At 37.4% G+C, this 21,904-nt stretch overlaps 1 long non-coding RNA gene across 1 annotated transcript in view; it reads left to right on the plus strand.

Annotated features, from left to right (window-relative positions):
* Positions 1 to 7,798, plus strand: part of LOC143661491 (uncharacterized) — a 28,331-nt gene extending 20,533 nt beyond the window's left edge. Inside the window, exon 3 of the long non-coding RNA XR_013164633.1 lies at positions 7,742 to 7,798. This is a non-coding gene — a long non-coding RNA (uncharacterized LOC143661491). The remainder of the gene's footprint in view (positions 1 to 7,741) is intronic.
* Positions 7,799 to 21,904: the final 14,106 nt, after the last annotated feature.

Consider the following 21,904-nt stretch of genomic DNA (forward strand, 5'->3'; position numbering starts at 1 on the left):
AAAGATTAAAAAGATTGAAATTATTTACCTTACTGAAATGAAGACTAAAAAAGGCCTAAAATATCTTCAGCTATAAAAATGGCTCATTAGAGAAAATGGGCTGTTTATAAAAGTCATGGGCTCAACCTTTAAGGCCTTTAGAGGCTTCTAAATCAATATCTGTCTGATGTTCTGGGGGTCTGGCTCACTGAATCCTTTCCCACTAAGGTTTATTCTTGGTGTCCCAGAGTGCAGCATCTATGTGTTTACCATTTGTTTACCACATTCTAAGCAAAACAGGTATCCCAAAACTTAGGCCATAAAGGGTTAAAGAGCAAGAACAGTTAGATGGTATGCCTGTTTGAAACTATTGTGTGTCCCAGAAAAGCCAATGTCTTTAATCCTCATTCTATATTGTTGGGTGGGATTTTCTGATTAGTTTGTTTCCATGGAGATGTGACCCACCCATCAAGGTGGAGCTGCTTACTGCAGTCTTTTAAGAGGGAACCATTTTGGAAAAAGCTTCAGAGGCTGCACAGAGAAGAGACCTTTGGAGATGCAGAAAGAAAATGTACCTGGGGATGACATTTGAAATGAGAGGCCTGGAGAGAAAGCTTCCTAGCTGACAGAGGTGTCATGGACCCATTGGCTTTTCTTGAGTCAAGGTATTTATCCCTAGGTGGCTAAGTTTGGGCATTTTCATAGCCTTAGAACTGTAAACTTGCAACGGAATAAATTCCCTTTATAAAAGCCATTCCATTTCTGGTATATCACATTCCAGCACCTTTAACAAACCAAAACAGATGATTACTGAAAAGGATAGTTGGGTGAGTATCTACTTCCAAAGATTTTAATAAATGGATAAAAAAAATCCTCTGTTCTCCCATTAGCGTTTTAGTCTCTATTAGTACTTATATTTAGTTTTGATAGATTTTTAAAAATGTATTTGTATTCCCTGCTAGATTCTAAGTTACAGAATTTATTAATGTTTTGTTGTTTGAGCCTATCACTTAATAGGTACTTGGTAAATGTCTGCTGAATGAATGAGAGAATGGACAACAGGATGAGTCTCTTCAAGTAGAGTCTTGGTAATAATTGTAAACTGAAGAGTGTGACTGGCACTGATATTTGCTTTTCTAATCCATCCACTTCACTTCTTCCATCTTGCCATAACCCCTATTTCACACACAATGGCACTGCACCTAGCTCTAGCAGTGACTCTTGAATAGTCTGCCTGTGTTTCTCATCCCTGCCTGCACATTAGAGTCACCTGGGTAGCTTTTAAAAATACAAATTCTGCCCTCCCATTATGATTTTAACTTAATTGGTCTTAAGTGGGGCCTAGGCATTATGATTTAAAAATTCCCCCAACTGGTAAGAGAGCTGTTGTCAGGCAATCCTGCGTCCCTTTGCGAGATATTTGATTTCTTAGCCTTTTTTAATCCTTTGGCATGGCCAATGAAATTGCTGGGTCTTCTGGAAAATGTGCTTTCCCGATAGAAGGGACAGGTACCAGGGAACTTGATGACTCTGTATCTTCCTCTTTTTTACTGTTTTGGAGGCAGTGAGGCCTTATACTTGGCAGTTATTTTTAAAAATTTTTTGTTGATAAATCTTAGCATACAAACATACAGACATTCTTAACATACAAACATTTCATGCATGGTGTGCAATCAATGGCTCACAATGTCATCATGTAGTTGTGTATTTATCACCATGATCATGTTTTTTGAACATTTTATCACTCCAGAAAAAGAAATAAGAAAAAAGAAAAAACTCATACATACCATACTCCTCACCCCTCTCTCCCATTGACCACAAGTATTTCCATCTACTCAATTTATTTTATCCCCTTTCTTCTTCTTTTTTTTCTTTTCCTTGCATGGCCAGGCACCAGGATTCGAACCTGGGTCTCCAGCATGGCAGGCGAGAACTTTGCTTGCTGAGCCACTGGGGACTGCCCCCTATTATTCATTTTTTATCCATATTTTTTTTTCAACTTATCTGTACATATCCTAGCTAAAAGGAGCAACAGACACAAGCTTTTCACAATCACACAATGACATTGTAAAAGCTATATCATCATACAATCATCTTCAAGAAATAAGGCTAGTGGAACATAGCTGTACAGTTTTAGGTACTTCCCTCTAGTCACTCCAATATACCATAAGCTAAAAAAGGATATCTATATAATGCATAAGAATAACCTCCAGGATAACCTCTTGAATCTTTGAAATCTCTTAGCCACTGACGTTTTATTTTTACTCATTTCTCTTTTCCCGTTTTTGGTCAAGAAGGTTTTCTCAATTCTTGATGCCAGGTCCCAGCTCATCCCAGGGTTTCTGTTCCACATTGCCAGGGAGATTCACACCCCTGGGAGTCATGTCCCATGTAGAGAGGGGGAAGGGCAGTGAGTTCACTTGCCATATTGGCTAAGAGAGAAAGGCCACATCTGAGCAACAAAAGAGGCTCTTGGGAGTGACTCTTAGGCCTAATTTTAAGTAGGCTTAGCCTATCCTTTGTGTGGATAATTTTCATAAGAACAAATCCCAAGATTGAGGGCTCAGCCTATTGATTTGGTTGTCCCCACTGCTTACGAGAATATCAGAAATTCTCCAAATGAGGAAGTTGAATATTTCCCCCATTCTCCCCATTTCCCAAGGGGGTTGCAAATACTTCTTTATTCACTGGGATTTATTTGGGCATCACACTAACCTGGACAAACCAACACTTTGGTAGTTATTTTACAACCATGAAGCAATAAACAAAAATGCCACTAGTTAAGGATGGAAAAACAAAAATTTGGAAAGAGACTTGATCATTAATAACGTTGGTAAATGCTGGGATTGACCACCTTTTCTTGTTAAGTAAACAATAAATGTCATTATGGTTTAATTCTCCTAACAGTGAGTCTTCTGTTAACTGCTTACAAAAATATTTAGAACTGAAACAAAGGGTATCCTAGATCAAACTCATAAACTGGATGCAGATAAATATCCAGGATTATATGGTTTTCTGAAAACCTGGCTAATTCTCTGAAATTGTTTGCCAAAGTGTATAGCTGTTATTTTAAAAGTCCATTTTATTTCCCAGAAAATATATTTATGGAATGTCTACTTTGTGCTCTAGGAAAATAGAACAGTCAAATATCATACCCTCATGAAACTAGTGAGGTAAAAGAAATGATGAGCCATAAATATCATAAATAGTGTGTTAGAAGGTGATAGTATTTTGGAAAATAATAGAGCAGTATAAGGCATTTAGGGAGGGCTGATGTGTGTGTGTGCACATGCATGCACATATGTGGGCAATTTTAAGTAGGGTAGTGAGGTCAGATTTCATTGAGAAGGTGACATTTGAGAAAAGACTTGAAGGAAAATGAGGGAGTGAGCTATGGGGATATTTAGAGGAAAAGTTGTCATTTAGAGGGAGCAGACTGTGCAAAAGAGTAAAGGGGTTTGCTTGGCTTGTTCAAAGATCTGCAGGGTGGCCAGTGTAGCTGGAATGGAAGGAGTGAGGGGCAAGGAGTAGGATGAAATCATAAGGTAATGAGAAAGTGCATCACTTAAGGCCTTGTTCCTAAGTTTCATTCATTCATTTCCCAAATATTTTTTTGAGCACATATTTCTCAAAGCTGTTTTAGGTGCTGGGAATATGATAGTTCACAACCCTAAAAAGTTCGTGTTCTAAGAAACAATGGAAGTTCTTCTATGGGTAAATAAGAAGTCATGTTCCTCTTTGTTTTTGGTTTATTTTAGTAAGTTTTGACACAGCAGGACAAGGTAATTGGCAATGTGCTGCTTTATGTGAGAACAGGGAAGGGACAGAGTAGTGTGCATTTCTCTCTCATCCTTGGCATAGTGGGGATGGGAGGGTGTGGATGGGGGGGTAGTCTTGTTACTCTTGACTCCCTGACTTGCTCTGGTAGATTTAAAAGTAGTTTTGTGAGTACCTGGGAAACCCCACCAACCGTGAATACTCAGAGATGGGAAAGAGACAAATACAGGAATTAGTCTCTAGAGCCTTCAGTGCTTGAGATATTTTTAAAAATTATGTACATAAGTTATTAATATTAATGGGACCCTTTTAAAAGGGTTTTCTTGGGGATTGAATCCTTCCCCCACAAAGGGCCCCAACCCCTGGTCCTGTGGCACCAACTCCATTTGTAAATCAGACCTGTAAAGATGTTTCTAGTCAAGGTGTGTCCAAACTGAATGACAGCGGCCTTCATCCAATATGGCTGACGTCCTTATAAGCAAAAGAAACTGGATATGGGAAAAGAACCCACAAGAATAGCAAGAAACTGGAAGTCAATGGAACCAGAAAGAGAAAGGAGAAGACACTGCCATATGACAGAAAAGTCAAGGATCAAGGATTGCCAGCTACCAGACTCAGAATACCACGGTCTTTGGGGAAGAAATCATTGCCTTGCTGATGCCTCAGTTTTAGACTTCTAGCCTCAAAACCACGAGCCAATAAGTTCCATTGTTTAAGCCAACCCACTGTATGGTATTTGTTTTTGCAGCTAGGAAACTAAAACAGGTTTTGAAAATTATTTTTGAGACAATGGTAGAAAACTTTTTAAAGAAATACCAAGATCTCCACAGCTCTAGATTGAATATTATTGAAAATTATTACCAAGTACACATAAAAGTTTTTGTGGGAGAAATTTTTGATTATCTATGTCTTGGCTTATGTATCTAAAGAAAAGTCATTTTAAAACTGCATTTGGGGGATGGGGAATGGAAAAAACACTGAAAGTCAGTGTTCTTCCGTGCAAAGGGATGCAGCTTTACCTTCAGCCAACCCCCAGCCAGTGTATGGGGGTCCTCATGTTATCTTCAGAGCAACTGATAATTATAAGATTTTTATCAAAAAAATTATCATGCAGTACAAACATGAAGGGCAGGGACTTAAACGGATATGGTCTATGCAGGTTGATGTTTTATGGAGATATTTTTAGCCCAGTTTGGTTTCATAAAGTGAGAAGAGAAAATTAAAAAAAAAAAATGTCTGTTTGGTACGTTCTATGTTCAATTTTTCTCCCTGAATTATTGTGCTGGCCTTTTGGCCTAAAGTTTTATGGCACAACATGAAAACTGTTTATTTTTCCCAAGCTTCAACATCCGACAGAGATAAATCATCTGCTCTTATATCGTGGATTAAGTGTAAACAGACGTGAGATAAGATACCACCTGAGGAATAAGTTTAAAAAATAGTACTCATCATTAAAAACAGTTTTTATAAAGTTTTCCTGTTTATTTGATTGAATTAGCACCTTCATTGCCTACAGGAAAAAGATTTTGTGATGCGACATTATTCATTCTTTAATGTTCAGAAACTATTCAGAAAATAAGTGTCAGAAGGAAATTCTATGTCAAATTCTAAGAAAATTATTTTTTTTAGATACCATAAAGAAAGGTGGTCCAGTAGGCATAATGTAAATGAATTAATTCTAATTATTTTTCCTTTGGAGTTAATCATATAATTTATTTAAATACCAATTTAAATACAACCTGTTAAACATTTAGCCAGAATAACAATAAAATTCAAACTATTAATTTTTTCAGACTTTATTTTGGAGGTGCTTCTAAATTAAAATGACCAATTGTGATAAATATTGATCAGGCTTTATAAGGTGATTAATCAAGAGAGTCTGTAAAGACTTACAAGTACAAGAGAAAAAAAGTCCATAGGAAAAAAATGTGTGTTAAGGTTTCCCATGATCACACAGGAAATTCCCACATTTTACATAAAGGGATCCCAGATTACATGAAACTCATGATGCACAGTCCACTTCTGCCAGGAGTCAAACCGTCCTATTTATATAAACAACGATATTTCCAAGTAGAGATTGTCCACATAGGAAATTTGAACCTTATAACAAACTTCACCTAAATTGATGAACACAACTTATTCACCCTTTCTAAGCTTCCTTTATACAAAGTTTATGGTTATCTTTTGAGTAAATGTTCAAATTAAAATGTTTGTCCAGAGAAATGCAAAGTTAAACTTTCCCCTGATACAGCTCTGCTTTTAAACTAGATCCTTAAGTCATGTGCTTTGCCACTTCTTCTTGCTTTGCATTTATTTCTGATGCCGTATAAGAAATGGATCCCCAAATCTTAGTACTTCTTTGTTTCTCACGAAGTTTACCTGTTTCTATATCTCTTCAGCTGTGCTACAGCTTTTTGACCTACAGCATCATGGTCAGAGTAGAATGAAGAGAAAATATCCTTTGCACTTGGCTTAAAATTTATTTCCTTCCCATCACTAAGGGTCTTAGCTGTAACATCTTGCTTTCTATGGTACTGCTTATAAAAACAAGTCTGTGTTGATCATCATTCATGATGGCCATTAGGAGGTGTCTCAGTTTTCCAGCTGTTGAAAAATAAATTCCATACAGTGGATTGGTTTAAACAACAGGCGTTTACTGGCTCACTGTTTTGAGGCTAGGAGAAGTCCAAAACCAAACTCTCAGCAGGGTGAGGCTTTGTCCCTGAAGATCATGATGTATTGGGGCTGGATACCTGGGATCCAATGATCCTCAGCGTTTGCATCACATGTCGATGGTATCCTCTCCTTTCTCTTCTGGATTTGTTGGTCTCCAGCTTCTGCTCCTCCATGTGGCTTTCTCTTGATATTACTGAATTTCATTCTGTTTATATAGGATTTCAGTAGTCTGGGTTAAGGCCCATTCTTTTTCAGTGGGGTCTGAAAAACCCCACTGAAAACCCCTATTTACAATGGGGTCACACCTGCAGGAATGGCTTAAGATTAAGAAACTTGTTTTTCTGGGGTGCATAATTCACTTTCTGCCACCGGAGGTATCTTCAAAGCTAAATGAAAGATAGTCTCCTAAACTTGAATTTCCTTACATTTTGAGCTCTATTCTCCCACATATCTCAGGCTCTTCCCCTTGCCGCTTTCCCCACAATGTTCATGCTTCTGTACATGGGTAGTCTCAGTGAATGAGAGAACAGTGGATGGTGGTAACATGTACTCTTAAAATATGCTGGTTCAGTTGCTACAACAGGAAAACCATAAAAAAAAACTAAATAATGTTATATCACATTGTTTCTAGTGTCATGGTGGTTTCCCAATTATTTATAATATCCCCAGTAGATACTTCTAGATAGAATCTACTGAAAACTTCCTGTGTGCTAGGAACTATGCTAAGCCCTTCTTACTTACATTATCTCACTTATTACTCCCAATAACTTCATGATGAGATAGATACTATTATTATCCTCATTTTACAGATCAGGAAATTGAGGCACAGGGTGATTTCCCCAAAGACACACACTACTAAGAGGCAGAGCTGAGAGTTTAATTCCTGCTGTGTAATTCCAAAGTCCAGGCTGTTATCTACTGTATTTCATTCTTTCTCCTTCAAAGGATGTGCAGATCTTTCAAGTAGGTGTACAGTAGATGTTAATTAAAAATTTCTTGACTAATATTCACCATTACATTGAGACTTTTTTTAATATCTACATTTATGTTCATTTAAATTACCATAATTTGACTGTGACAACAAATGTCTTTCCTTAAGGCACTGGTTTTCTTCTTACTTCCTTGGCCCTGAAGTTTGTTTTACTCTCTAATATTGTGACTACTATAAAACAGGGCTATATTTTGAACAGCTATGCTAATATGCAAAGAGGGCAGTATTAGAGCTTTATCATTTATGGAATTTAATGCATTCTGTGGGAGATGTGTTGAGCTTGTAAATAATTTTTTTTGTTTAAATTTCCCATAACAGGTGCTGGCAAACTTTTCTTCAAGAACTCGATAGCAAATATTTTAAGATTTGCAGCCCAGAATTCTCTGTCATAACTACTCAATTCTGCTGTAGAACGAAAGCAGTCATAGAAGATGCAAATGAATGAAAATAGCTATGCTTCAATAAAATTTTATTTACAAAAATAGGCAGCTGGCCTACAGACTGTAATTTGCTGACCTGTGTTCTATCACTTTGTTTATTTTGTGTCTACATAATCTATCAGTTACTGTAGGGTGTGTAAAGATTTCCAAATAGATTCTTGATTTATATCTTTATAAACCTGTCTGTTGTTACGTTCTGTATTTGGAATAGTAGCAGAAAATAGAAGTGGAGGATGTGGACTCTGAGTGAGTCTGAGTGTCCTTGTGCAAGTTTCCTAACCCTTCTGTGACTTCATTCCCTCTGTGAAATGGGGGATATTAATAGTATTTTTACTCCATAGGCTTGGTGGAGAGTAAATGAGCTAACACTGGTAAGACATTTAGAAATGTAATTGGAGTGTAATCATGCAGATGTTGGGTTCACTTAGGTATTTAATTATTTTATCTTTTTTATTTACATTCTTTTCATCTGTATATAACATTCTTATTTTTCCCTGCTAATTTTGGCCTTGGATTCATTTTTATCTGACATTAAAATTGCTACAATGGTTTCCTTTTTGACTGGTGAGTGAAATCCGTTAAATGTATTTTAATTATTGCCATATTTAGAGTTATCAAAGGTATTTGATTTCTATCTTCTATTTATCATACTTTCATTTGGTCAATTTTTCTCCTCTCCTTCCTTCTATTGAATAAATTAAAAATTTTCTGCTGGTTAGATAGCTATAAATTTTAGTTTTATTTACCTTTTGGTCATCTAAAACTTACTAAGACCTGCACATTTATTTTCCTTTCACAGTTCTTGATTTCATCAGTAGCTTTAACTTCTCCTGAAAACAGTGGATTCTGTGTCAGACTGCTTGAGTGCGAATCTTTGCACTGCTTCTCTGTGGCTGTGTGTCCCTATGCAGTTTTTTAAACTCCTCTGTGCCTTTAATTTCCTCACCGGTAAAATGGGGAATTTCACTTCCCTTTGACTGCACCTTCCAATTTCCTCTTCTCCAAAGATAGGCCATTAAGTGTCATCCAGACTTCTAGTTCTAGATTATTATGAAATAATCATTTTTGCTCTTGGGTTTTTGGACAAAATAAACTTTACCAAATTAGTTGCTCACCCTAACTTCCCATGTATCTGGTTTCATTTCTTTTTGTAGAAAATTTCTTCCGACAGTGTTTTCACATCAGGTCTTTTTAAGGTAAACCTTCTAAGGGTTTGTATACAAAGAGTATCCTTCTTATAGTTAGAAGACAGATTTACTGGATATAAAATTCTAGACTCAATGTTCATTTACTGTAATGATTTTAAAATATTTTCCATTGTCTTCAGGGGAGCTGTTGAGAAGACTTATAAATCTGACTCATCTTTATAGTTGAATCCCTCTATCTAGAAGCTTTTAGAATTTTCTTTTAGACTTTGAAGCTCTTAAATTTCCCCGATCGGTGTCTAATTTTGGATTTTCTTTACCTTCTCTCTCTTTTGTTTGGCATTTGGCACCCTATGAGTCTTTTTAGTCTGAGATGTTTCAGCCTTAATTGAAGGAAATTGTCAGTCATTAATTCCTCAAATATGTACTTCCCTGTGTTTGCTTTATCTTATTCTGGAACCCCCATTATATTATCTTATAGCTGACAATACTCCTCTCTCTAGTCTCCTATTCCTTATATACATTCTTAACATGACACATTCATTCCATCTGTTTATCCATTCCTGAATCCTTCTGGGATGGTTCCACAACCTCATTTTCTAATTCACTTGGTCAGTCTTCTACTGTATTTATTCTGCCTTTTATTCCATATTTTGGATTCTTTATTTTAATATTATAATAATTATACTGGCATTTCTTCTTGGTTCTTTGTTAAAATTCCTTATTTCTGTACCATGTAACCAGTACATTATCTTATGCTTTCTTTAAATTCTTAATCTGTTTCTTCTATTAATTCAGCTATGTTTCGTATGTGTTGTTTGTTTTTAAAGCACGTGTACACTTCAAATGTCATTTTCCCTTCTGAATTTATATTGCTCCTTTGTCTTGTAATGAACATTCCAGGAGAGGAGTTAATGTTCAGATGCTAGTTTGTAAACTTCCTCATGAGTTTGAACATACTGAAGGTCACAGTCACCTTCTGACTGCCCTGGGCTCTCTTATGGATTTGGGGTCAGCTTTTTAAGCAAATACCATGAAGTGGTTCAGTTTAAACAATGAAAATAATTGATTTGCTTATGGTTAGAGTCAGGAAAACATACAAGGGGATGCTCTCTTGTCATTGACTGGCTGCTGGGCATCCTTGGCTCCTCTGCCACATGGCAAGGCACGTGGCAGTGTCTGCTGCTCTTTCCCTTCTCTTCTGGGTTTTGTTGTTTTCAGTTTCTTGCTTCTGTGGCTTTCTCTTTGTCTGAAATTCACTCTCTCATAAAGGACTCCAGTAATAGGATTAAGAACCATCCTGAATGAGGTGGGTCACACCTTAACTGACAGCCTCTTCAAAAGGTCCTGCTTACAATAGAGTCACACCCATAGAAATGGGTTAGATTTAAGAACATGTTTTTCTGGGGTACATACAGCTTAGGCCACCACATACTGTGTAGTTGACTTGGCCACACCAATCACTATCTTTGGGGACTGCTGAAATGAGTAGAATGATATAGAACAGTTCAGTGTACTTGCTGTGTATAGACCTGGCACAAATTTTCTTTTCTCGATGAGCCCCAAAGGGCCAAAACTCTATTTTCCTGGGTGGAATTCATGTCCATGAATGATGATCCTGGGCTTCCGCCTCTAGTAATCCTTACCAGTCTTGATGATTTACTGAGACAGGCAAGGCCCATCTTGAAATTTATGTTATTTTAATAAAAAGTTTAAATTGAATTTTACTTTCATTGAATTCTATCAAGTCAGGCAATTCGCTTCAGCTAATAAATCCTGCCCCTACACCAGATCTGTCAAACAACAATGATGAGAAATGTCACTGTTTCTTTTCTTTTCTTTTCATTTTCATGCAACACCCTACTTTTGGAAGCTTTCTTGTGGGGAAATCTGCTTGAGAGTTCAACAGGGCATTTTACCATCAGCCTATGGACTTCACATAAGAGCTTATTTTCTGTGAAGAGAAAATAGATATAAGCTTTAGGTTAAATTAATTTAGCTTTTTTTACTCCTATTAAGGTTCTGAATGATGGTTAGTTTAGTTGATAAAAGAGGTTGTGTTAAGTGCTAAAATTAATTACTGGATGGCATGTAAAATCTTTTTCTGGAAGTCGTTAAATATAGGATGTATTTTTATCTTTCCGAGGTGGCTGCCTTAGGGGTATTTTTAAAGATGGAAGGTTTCAGATGATATCTCCTCTAATTCTGTTTGAGCTCTGTGATTGAATCTGCTCTCCAATTTTAGCTGAAAAATGTACCCTTTAAAAAAGTGCTTTTGTGTAACTGATATTTTTCAGGGCACTGTGGGTAAATACAGATGTATGCCCTTGAAGGTATTATATTTCATCTGAAATTTTGTATTAACCTATTCTTCTCTATTTCTCCCAACCATTTGTATCTCCTCCTATTACTCTCTATTTTTGGCTCAATAACTCCAGGAAATATCTGAGATAGTTTCTTTACTCTTATCTAACTCTGGTATAGATTTTATGGCTTTCTTAAGGTTTGCTTTGCTTATACACTCAGTCCCTTCCTTCCTAACTCCTTCTCCCACCCCTCAAACAAATATGTCACAGTGGCCTGGAATCGAATAAAAAGTATTTCCATGGGAGTAGACCACTTTCTGCCTGGCTTCACTCTTGGCCTCTCTCTGACACTCCCACATACCTCTCAGGGATGAAAGAGTCGAATACTTGCCTGATAAACTTGGGAACAGGAAATAGCAATGCAGGGCCCCGACTTCTTCTCCTCCCTTCTGCTCATGGGGCCCAGTTGTTCTGCTCCTTAAGCCCCATTATTGCTCAGCATTTCAGGTGGATAAAACTTTCTGATTCTGGGGTTCTGTCCATATACTGAAATTACTAAAGTTTTGGGATTTAAATTTACCATTTTATTTTGCGTGTTCTATTTGTCTCACCCATTCTTTATGTCATGTTCTTTCCTTTATTGCCTTCTTTTAGATTTAATTGTGATTCTATTAAAAAATCTACTAGTTTGGAAATTGTATATTCTATTTCAATTCTTCAGTGAATGCCATCAAAATTACAAATGCATGTGATAATATATCAACAATATGCATTCACATTTTATCAAAGTCTAGTGTTAGTCAAGATGTTTACCCTTCTCCAGATAATAGAAGAACCTTAGGATATTTTAACTCTATTTAACACCCACATAACTCATATGCTATTCTTGACAGGTAATTTTGTTCTAGATATTTTAATTCCCTTGCATATTATTTTAATCGTATTCTGCGAATGTTATCTCATGTTGATGCATCTACTTAGCACTTTAGAGTCCTTTATTCTTTGCTGAATTTTGGAGCTTCTGTCATAATTTTTCTTTTGCCTAAAGAATATTTGCTAGAATTTCCCTTAGCAGGGGTCTCTGGCACGTATTAGTCGGGGTTTTCCAGAGAAGCAGAATTGATTTATTATAGACAATGGTCATACAGCAATGACTACTAATTCCAAATTCTGTAGGGCCAGCCACATTTTGGAAACCCTGATGAAGGCGAAGTTGAATTCCCCAGAAGAAGCTGGCTGGCTGAATTAGAGGCAGAAATTGTTTTTTCTGACTTCTGAAATCCTCAGTTCTGGCTCTTGAGACTTCCCGGTGATTAAATGAGGAAACCTCTCATTGCTGAGGGCTCCTTTGGTGATGGCAGCTGCAGTCAGCTGTAAATGCAGTTGCTGGCTAGAGATATAAATCTGTCTATGAAATACCTTAGCATCAACAATCAGGCCAGTGCTTGTTGGGCCAAACTACTGCACCACAGCCCAGCCAAGCTGACACATGAAATCAACCCTCACTTGGTGGAAATTCCATTTAAAAAAAAAAAAAAAAAGAAAATATTAGCATTTTGTATTCATTTTGAAAGATATTTTCAATGGGTATGGAATTTTAGATTGGCATTTCCCGCCCCCCCCCCACCAGTGTATTATTGAAGGTATTCCATTGTTTTCTGACTTTTTCCATGCTATTGTGATGTCATTTAACTTTTAATCCTTTGAACCTGTTTTTTTTTACTGTGGCTGCTTTTAAGATTTCTTCTTAGTATCTGTTTTCTGCCTTTTGATATGATGTATATAAGTTTTTTTTTTTTTTATGTTTCCTATGAATTTATTTGGCTTCTTGAATCTGTTGATTAATGTCTTTCATCAGTCTTTAAATAATCTTGGCTCCTCTGTTTTTTAGATATTGCCCCTGACCCATTCTCTCTCTCTTCTTTGGGACTCCAGTGAAACATCAACATATCCTCTAAATATCTTTTCCTTCTTTTCTGTGAAACATTATTGATAGTTTCTTTTAATCTATCTCCCAGTTCACTAATTTTTAACTGTGTCTAATATATTATTCAAATCATTCATTGAGTTGTGTATTTTAAATATTGTGTTTTTCAGTTCTAGACTTTCATTTGTTCTTTTAGTATTCTGTGCTATTTCCAAAAATAGTTTTTAGTTTCTTACCTAAATTTTCAAACTTGGATTTGATTTGTGTAAATATAATAAGCATAGGCGTTTTTTTTTTTTTAATAGTCTATGTCTTATCTGAGTTCCATATATGGTGTAATTGTAGGTTTTTCCCTGTTACCTTTTGTTTATATATATATATTTTTTACTTGTAGTATTGTTTCCTTGTGCGCATGGTTATCTTTGAATCTGTGCTGGATGTTATATTTAAAAGATATTTAGGGAATTATTTTGATGTCTAGGATGATGGTGTCTTTCCCTAGAGAGGATTTTCATTTGATTTTGCTAGGTATTTAGGAAGGCTGTTGTTCTAGAACATCCTAAATCTTGGTTCAAAACTTGAGGTTCCTGAACATCTGGATGATGGGAAGCTAGATTACAAATTCCTACCATGGCTGATTTAGCTTCAGTTCCTACCCCGAGGGCATGCTTTCCATGATTCTAGCTGAAAGTGGGTCTTAGTTTCTGGCTGCTATGACAAATAGCAGATGAGAGTTTGGACCAAACAACAGGAATTTTATTAGCTTACAGTTTCAGAGGAGGTCAGAAGGCTTGCTTCCTTCCAGAATCAATAGCACCCAGGCTGGCAATCCTGGGTTCCTTGGCTTTCCTATCACATGGTGATACCCTCTCCTTTCTTTTCCAGGTTCCACTGACTTCCAGGTTCTGACTCATTCCTGTGGCTTTTGCTCCATTAATAGGATTAAGACCCATTTTGATTCAGTTTGCCTTAATTTAACTAAAATAGCATCTTCAAAAAGTCCTATTTACAATGGATTTAAAGCCACAGGAGTGGGATTAAGAGTAAGAACATGTTTTTTTCTAGGGTATATAATTCAGTTCACATAGTAAGAGTCCTGTCCGTTGGCAGGTTCTGGGCTTTGATTTCTGTCTCCTCAGCTTCAAGAGAATTTCCCATACAGATGGCCTTCACTGTTTCCTTTCCATCATAGGCAAATGCCTTTGGGGCATAAGTAGCTTTGAATAGCTGGACTTACCTTTCTGGGGTCTCATCTTCTAAACTTGACCTTGCAAGCCCTTATTTTACAAACGGTCCCATGCCTTTTTTTGCCCATTTTATTTGGTGTCCTCAGTTGACAGTCCTGTACATTACCTAGCCTGTTGTTCCTTTGTTCCTGGAGAAGTCCCTGCCTACAGAGATCAGAAGCTTTGGTCTGCTCTTCGCCACGAACTTAGTTTGGGGGTAAAGGCCCTAGTGAAGTCCAATGCCTCTGCCACATCCTTTTCTTAATCACATTTGTTGATTGATTATCTGACTAAATACGCTGAACTTTTTTGACACTTCCATCATATAATCTAGATTAGTTTTCTTTACTTGTGTCTGAAATTGAAATAATTTCTCAAGCCAAGTAAGTTCTTACATGCCATGCTGTTAGCATGGATTTTTATAATAAAGTCAATGGAGAGTCAATGAAAGATTTGAGGAGTACAGGAAAGAGAGGACAAGTAATATGTGGTAAGATGTTAATTGAATCTGGTAAGCATGAGAACATTGGCTGCTTGGGCAATTGTAATTATTTGTGGGGCAGTAAAGGAGAAGCTACAGGAATGAAGGGAGGTGAGAAAGCAGAGATGATCAATTATCAAGTGGTGATGAGCCCAAGAGCAGAAGTGGGTTGATCCTCTCACCAGATTTTTATACACATCATCTGTTGATATTATTTGCTCCAGGGTTGGGGCCTGTTAGAATTCAATCTGAATGTTGGCTCCTATGATGTCTTTTTGGATATCTCCAAGATAAATTAGGCACTCGTTGTGTTCCCACTTCACTGCGTAGATTCCCTGGGTGAATCCTAACATGGGCTCACTAATCCTTTACTCTCATGAGAATCTGAGGTTGTTGAGGTCAGGACTTTTGTTTCTGTGTTCCCATCGTAACAGCCACTCAGTAGTTGATTGAGTGAATGGTTGTGACCCCTTTTATATTTGTATATACAGTTCAAAAGGATGGTCAGGAAAGGCATTTTAAAAATTGCTTGGTAGTTCAAATCTTTTAAATGTCTTTTTTGACCTAAATAGGAAGGATATAAATGATAGCCTAGGGGTAATTTACCAACTGATTTGTACTTTCATTTAGATTTTACCTGTGGTAATGCATCCTGTGGAGCTCTAAAAGAAACCACATAAAGCAGTGAGTTTAGGTACTTTTATGTAAACAAATTTTAACTGGCATCGAGCATTGTGATAAGAAGTGACATTCACTTTAAATTTTATTTCTAGATTGGCAGAAGCAAATCTTTTTTTTTTTTATATGGACAGGCACCAGGAATTGAACCCTGGTCTCTGGCATGGCAGGTGAGAACTCTGCCTGCTGAGCCACCATGGCCCGCCCACAAATTTTAATTTTTTAAAAAAAGTTATTTCTTCTTTTTAATCACTGAATTTCAGATTTTACAAATACTCTTAAAACAATTCAGGTAACTACAGTTTTGGGGGAGAACAGTTCTTGTACATGAAGAACTCTATTATATGCTCCATTTATCTGCAAATAACTATACTGGCTAGATTAACAAACACTGCCCCAGAAACAAAGCATTTTATTTAAGCCATAGATCAATGCATTTATATTTACCCCAAACCATAAACAAACATACATTTTTCCTTTACTAGGAGGAGTTAAATAGATGTTTAAGCATTAAGACAGTGATGATTCTAAGTCATAATGAAATTCTAAATTAAGGCTTTTTTTTTGTTTTGAAAACCCATATTCATGGGCAAACATGACCAAAACAAACTCTTCCATTTACTGAGTTGAGTTCATCTGCCCAGGATATGCATTATTTATCCATTATCAACACTCCATCTCTATCTGATATATGGACTATGAATTAGCAGCAATACCACTATTTTTACTTTAAGGAAGTAGTAATCCTCTTGCTAGGTTTTCTTTTGAGGATTTAACCTTCAGCAGCACAAGTGTGTGCAAAAGAAGGGACAAAGCATTTCTCTGTACACTTAAAGCACTTATAAACTGTACTAATTCTTACTTTTTCTGAAAGTTGACCAACAATTAAGCAGGATCTCCTAAATACAGAAAACCTCAAAAGCATACTTGACCATGTTCCCATCTTGAAACAAAAACATGTTCTTGATGATTGAAACAGTAGGTCTTTGCCTTCTTTAGTCTCTGAAGAAGACTGTTTGGTATAAGTTTCTTTAAAAAAAGAAATAATGAAAAATGCAGACTATCATATTTTAGGTGGTTCTGTTCTGTAGTTGCTACCTTCGAGGCTATGTAATAGACCCTTACTAGACTGATAGCTTTCAGAAATCATTCAGGGAAAAGAGATGAGTGATGGATGAAGGAAGGCAGGTCACTTTAAGTTAGTTGTAGATTGCATTCCTGCCCTGTTCAGCTTAGTAGACATGCCATGTATTAGGGAAGAAGTGTCCTTTTGTCTTCCCAGTTTTTTTTTTTTTGTTTAACATACAGTGTGATGAAGCTCAGGTCCAGCCTGTGGGTGCAGTTTGGGAAACAGCTCTGGGGCAGGATCCTAAAATGCTACTTTTGTAGACAGCAGGATGTTAGTAGGGCACACCAGGGCTTCCACACTCTGGATGACTTACTGCTACTTCTATTGGGAGGATCACTATTTATAGATAAGCCCTTGCCATTATTCCCTTACCCAGCAATATTACAGCTCTAAACCTTTTGTGAATAAAATACCGTGTCAATAATAGCTCATATAGAGAAAGGATGGCATTAACTAGATGAAAACTATTTTAAACATTAGAAACAGCTCTATTTCGTTGTGTCTTCAAGTCAGAAGAGTGAGATGTCAAAGCAGATGAAGCTGTCAGCAACATGAATCTCAAACCATGTAAGCATTGTGGTTTAAACTCACTTTATAGGTTACTATCAGGAAATAGGAATCCCTAACAAGCACTGTTAAAAATATATTTTAGGTGCAATTTAAGTTGTGTATGTTATCTTCCAACTAAAATGTTTTAAAGATTTGAAAAGTTTGTATTCTAGTACCTGCTAAATTTAGCTTTAGCTAAATGGCTAATATTATTTTTAAAGGTGTGAAATACGTTTATTTTCTAGAACGAAAGACTAGCTTTGATGGGGCAATGGTAGGCAACACAAAAACAATCATTTTTAGATCAACATCTTACACTTTAAATACGCTAACATTTATATACAACGTTCATGTTTAAAACTACGGAACGCAAAGAACCACAAAATATCTAAGCGACTGCATGAACTACAAACACCATTATCTCCATTCCCCATTTTCTAAATTCAAAAGACAACTGTAAATGCCATCCCTCACGTGGACTTCACTTTTAGAAGTTGACTATGAGTAGTTCTGCACATGTCTGATTTTCCACAAACCTGAACTGAGACTCCATCATGTTCCAGGCAACATTGGCTAGAAGGAGGTCATCCGTGGCTATTTGTGTTTCATTGCTGATGAAAAACAAACTCCCCAGGGCTTCAAAGCCAGAACTCATGATCTGTGTTTCTGTTCTGTTCAACTGAATTTTGCGTTTAGAGCATGTAGGTTTTAGTGGGAATCTCTTCTGTCGGGTGAGTCGGTGCTCATGGAGGAGCTGGGGTGCTGCAGAAGACTGCCCAGAGACACATGAGGGCTACTGTCTAAAAAGAAGTTTAAGTCTGTCTGTGTCTGCATAGCCTAAGAATTTTCAGGCCTAAGAAGTTAGCATTTCCCCTACAACTGTAAGATGTAGCAGAGATGTCTACAAATAAAAAGCCAATTTGGATGCCTAAGTCCAGCATTCATATTGCTAAGTTTATTCTCTTCCATTTGAGTTTGGATATTTGAGGCCAAAAAGAACTCTTCAATATCAAAATCTATTCTAGGATTCTGGCCTGGGCCAGATGGGAGCTGGATATTGGGTCCAATGTTTGTGTCAAACGAAAGGCTGTGATTATCCAACATCTCACCCAGCAGTTTACCTGACCAGATGTTTTCTGAATTGCTTAATGAGTCTATGGTTCGGGTCTGATTATTGGTCATGTTTTGTGAAAGAAGCATACTATTCTGTTCACTGAAGTTTATAATTGATGCAGATTTCTCAATACCTTGATTTAAAATCTTGAGGTCGTTCCGAGGAAACAAACCATGAGTTATAGTCTCTGCTTCTGAGAAACCCTGTATGATGACAGACATTCTCAAAAATGTCTCTACACATTACCACTTGGTTTGTGTGTACCGGGTCATCTGTGGAACTTTGCCTTCCACTAGTTTGAGTTTCTCTGGAGATGCCACCTGACTGGAAACAATCATCTAAAAAACGTCAGTCTAAGCGGCTATAGTTGAATGTACTTTAGAACTGGGTAGCAGTGTTTGCATATGAACACTAATGGGAGAGTAAACTTGAGAACCAAATGTCAAATCAGTTTGAGAACAAGATGATACAGACGAGTCTGGGTAAGCCCATTGTGTAGAAGGCATGAAGCTTGGAAAGGCATAAAACAGATCTGTCTGCACACCAGTGGAAGGAATGCTTCTGACACGTGTTCCCTAGTCGTTGCAAAGTAGTAGGTGGACGTCTACCCACGTTCACTTGGACACCTGTACTAATTGGCTCAAGAGAAACAGGATTCACAAGTTTTGAGAAGTAGGCTGTTCTTAAGAGAGCATGTTCTGAAACTAGGCAGAGAATCAGGGATCCTATGGATGGGGGAAGTGAGTGAGCGACGCGGTGGCAGAGCCCTGATGTTGGTCACCTACTGTTCCTGGCTGGACAGAGGAGTTGCCCGTAGTAGGCACAGAGACAGGCATGGATAAAACTGCCCAACATGCAGTTAAGCCAAAGCCACTCTGGGCTTTGGTGAAAGCAACTTCTGAGGATATCTTTGAGAGGTTGTAAGAGTCTGTTTCCTGGCATTAATGCTGCAAAGATCTTCAAAGGAAGCTATTACTAGAAGTTTCTAGCTTTTAAGTATCTGGTCTAGCACTTGTTTTCTCTACCATTTGATAGTCTTTTTTTTTTTTTTGACAATTTCTCATTGTTCATGGAGTTCTCCATTTTTTGTTTTCCTGCTAAGTAGTTCCCTGTGCATAGCAGGGATCTCAAGCCCAGTTTGGTAGATGTGAGACTGCAAGCCATTTCTGCTGGGGTAAGGACAGCCACATGTGCCCTGGAAGGTCTTGCAACAAAGACCTGCAGGTTACAGCCTCCCCATGCTCCTGGGGACCCACGGGCAAGCCATAATGCTTCCCTTCCTGGTGGCCAGGATTGCTGTGCCCCAGCCTGGAATCGGGGTCTGGCTGCCCCCTCTTCAGAGGCAGCCATGGCTCCTGCCTGAAAATTTTTAATGTATTATTTTTTGAATTGGTCATACATTCCCATTGTTTAAAATTCAAAAGACACAATGGGCTATACTTTCCTTCCTACCCTACCCTAGCCCAGTTCCCATGCTCAGACAGCTGTTGTATATGTGGATTCTTCTAGTGATGTCTTAGGCAGCTACAATCATACATTTGTTTTCTTTATCCCCATTTTCACACAAACGGTGCCTTGCTGTACCCACCACACTGCATCTTGACATTTTTTTTCACTTAACAATGTATTGTGATGATTTTAAGACACGTTTTTTCATATTTTAGCACCTCTAATTAAGATGAGGCTTATGCTTATGGAATCTTGCTATCATTGTCAATAATCAGTAGTCATTACGCAATCATCCAGTCTATCCAGGCATAAACTGGACAATAGCAACCCCTTGATGTTTTTTGTGAACAGATTATTGAAAGGCCACTTGTGGAAATATGAGCTATAGTTCCATATCTAAAAATCTTCTGATTCTTCTACTAAAATCAAGAAAGTTCCAGCATCAAAACTAACATAATGGGTAACGGCATCTTTAAAGAAGACCTTAGCGATGATAGCACAGCACGGAAGAGGATATTCTGCAGTAAAACAATGGGTTTTCAGGGGTTAATTTTATATTCTAGATATTAATTTCCAGTTGTTAAAAATTTCAATTACCTACTCCCATTTTGCCATGCATCTATTCACTTTATCCATGCTACAATTGGTTCAGTAGAATTTTTGCTCTATGGTCAGTGTTGCCCCTTGATCACAAAGATGCTTACCTTGTTTTCCTCCCTACGGTGTTAATCAGGGTTCTCTAGAGTAACAGAACCAACAGGAGAGATCTGTCAATATGAAATTTATAAACATGTCTCATGCAACCATGGGAATGGAAGAGTCCAAAATCCATAGGGTGGGCTGTGAAGCTAGTTGCTCTGATGGAAGGTCTGGATGAACTCCACAGGAGAAGCTTGCTAGCTGAAGAAGCAGTGAAAGAATCCTCTCCCTTAAAAGCCTTCAAATGATTGGTTTGCAGTGCTGTGGGAGATATGCCTTAGTTGATTGCAAATGTAATCAGCCACAGATGCAATCAACTGACTGGTGATTTAATATACCAGCTGTCCAGTTTATCAACCAGCCATGAAATATCTTTGCAGCAGTGCTTGCCTGACCAGACAACTAGGCATAATCACTTGACCATGCTGACACCAGAATCCAAACATCACACTAAATATATGTTTTTTTCTTTCTTAGGCCTTTAATTCATCTGGTGTCCACATTTGCATGTAATGACAAATGGTGATCCAGTCTTTTTTCTCCGTCTTGGGTCACTTTTCCCAAAACCTACTTTTTTTAAATGCAATTTTATTGAGATATATTGACATACCATATAACCATTCAAAGTATACAATCAGTGATCATAGTATCATCCTATAGCTGTGCTTTCATCACTACAATCAATTTTTGAATATTTCATTACTCCAAAAATACATATAAGAATAAAAATAAAAATAAAAATGAGAAAAACCCAAAACATCTCATACCTTTTATTCCCACCTATTATTCATTTTTTTGCCCTTATTTTTTTACTCATCTGTCCATACACTGGATAAATGGAGTGTCAGCCACAAGGTTTTCACAATTAAATGGTCACACTCAAAAAGCTTTATAGTTATTCCATCATCTTCAAAAATCAAGGCTACTGGAATATAGTTCAACAGTGTCAGGTATTTCCTTCTAGCTATTCTAATACATTAAAAACTAAAAAAGGATTTCTCTATAATGCATAAGAATAACCTCCAGAATGACCTCTCAACTCTATTTGAAATCTCTCAACCACTGGAACTTTATTTTATTGCATTTCTCTTCCCTCTTTTGGTCAAGAAGGATTTCTCAATCCCATGATGCTGGAGTTACAGGTTGTCATGTGCCACATAGGGGCGAAGGCCAAGAGTTCACCTGCCGAGTTGGCTTAGAGTGAGTGGCTGCATCTGAGCAAAAAAAGAGGTTCTCTGGGGGTGACTCTTGACCTAATTTTAAGTAGGCTTAGCTTATCCTTTGTAGGAACCCCAAGATCGAGGGCTCGGTCTATTGATTTTGTTGTTCCCCCTGCTT

The sequence above is a fragment of the Tamandua tetradactyla genome, chromosome 17 (assembly GCF_023851605.1).
Source record: "Tamandua tetradactyla isolate mTamTet1 chromosome 17, mTamTet1.pri, whole genome shotgun sequence".
Lineage (NCBI taxonomy): Eukaryota > Metazoa > Chordata > Mammalia > Pilosa > Myrmecophagidae > Tamandua > Tamandua tetradactyla.